Below are 1,668 nucleotides of genomic sequence, written 5' to 3' on the forward strand. Positions count from 1 at the left end.
GACGTAATTTTGGATGGCATATCTGGTCCTGCCTTGGGCCAGAGTGGAGTCCACTGCTCCGAAGGGTGAGTCCCAGGCTAGGCAGCATTCATGACAAGCCAACTTAAGATATCTTAGGCATTAAGGAAACACCAGCAGTAGTCTGGCAGTATTCCTCACAGGCAGTGCCTGTGAGGTGAGGCTCCTCTGTCTTTGGAAATGAGAGAGTATAGTGGTTAAGACTGTATCTTTTGGTTTGAGTACCAGCTAAGCCACAATGCAATAGAATCCCAGGTAAACTTCTAAGGTTTTTCACTCTAGTCTTTGACTCACAGTCCTGGCTGACTTTGCCGCCTGCTGATTGTAGAGCCTTGGGACCTTGCATGAACATAGGCAGTAGCCAAGCAGTGGTTACAGCAGGCCTTGGGCAAGACCCAGTGCCATTCTGGCTTCAGGTTTGACTCAGCAAAGTCATAGTAGTGGTGGCCACAGGAGTTCTTGTGTCAATTAACCTCCACCTTTAGGTGACTCAGAACAAAGAGATTCTGTATGTTTGGGAAAAAGTAAGGGGAGAGAATAAGAGTCTCTTCCTGGTAATCCAGAGAATTCTCCTGGATCAGGTCCAAGACCATCAAGAAGGTACCTCTACAAGTCTATAAGGACCACAGCATTACTTGCCTTAGGATGCCCCCTAAAGTAGATACAGTTTAGATCACAACACCCAAGTCCATTTAATTATCTGAAAAGCCTTCCCAAGAAGGACTGATACAGTAAAGACTACAATAAACACCTAACTTTATCATGCCCGGACACCAACGACTATCTAGTAGCATCAACAACAATTCAGGAAAACGTGACCTCACCAAGTGAATTATATAAAGCACCAGGAAACCAATCCTTGAGATAGAGAGATATGTGACCTTTTAGACAGAGAATTCCAAATAGCTGTGTTGAGGGAACTCAGCACTCAACAAATGCAATTAATTCGTTGCCTACAAGAAACACACTTCATCTAGAAAGACACACATAGACTGAAAATAAAGGAATGGAAAAAGATATTTCATACCAATGGAATCCGAAAAGAGCAGGATTTGCCATACTTGCATCAGACAAAATAGATTTCAAAACCAAAACTCTCAGAAGGGACAAACAGGTCACTATACAATGACAAAGCAGTCAATTTAGTGAGAGGTTATAACAATTGTGAAAATATATATGTACCCAACACTGGTGCACCAAGATATATGAAGCAAATATCATTAGACTTAAAGAGAGATAGGCCCCAATACAATAATAGCTGGAGACTTTAACACCCCACTTTCAGCATTGAGCAGATCTTCCACACACAAAATCAACAAAGAAACAGACTTAATCTGCACTATAGACCAAATGAATCTAATAGATATTTACAGTACATTTCATCCAAGAGCTGCAGAATACATATTCTTTTCCTCAGCACATGGATGGTTCTCAAGGATAGATTATATATTAGGTGACAAAACAAGTCTTGAAACATTAAAAACAAAACTGAAACAATATCAAGCATCTTTTCTGACCACAATGAAACAAAATTAAATTAATATCAAGAGGAATTTTATAAACTATAAAAATACATGGAAATTAAACAATGTGCTGTTGAATGATCAGTATAAAGAAATTAAGAAGGAAATGGCAAAATTGTTTGAAACA

This window comes from Colobus angolensis, unplaced genomic scaffold, assembly GCF_000951035.1.
Source record: "Colobus angolensis palliatus isolate OR3802 unplaced genomic scaffold, Cang.pa_1.0 Scaffold5, whole genome shotgun sequence".
Lineage (NCBI taxonomy): Eukaryota > Metazoa > Chordata > Mammalia > Primates > Cercopithecidae > Colobus > Colobus angolensis.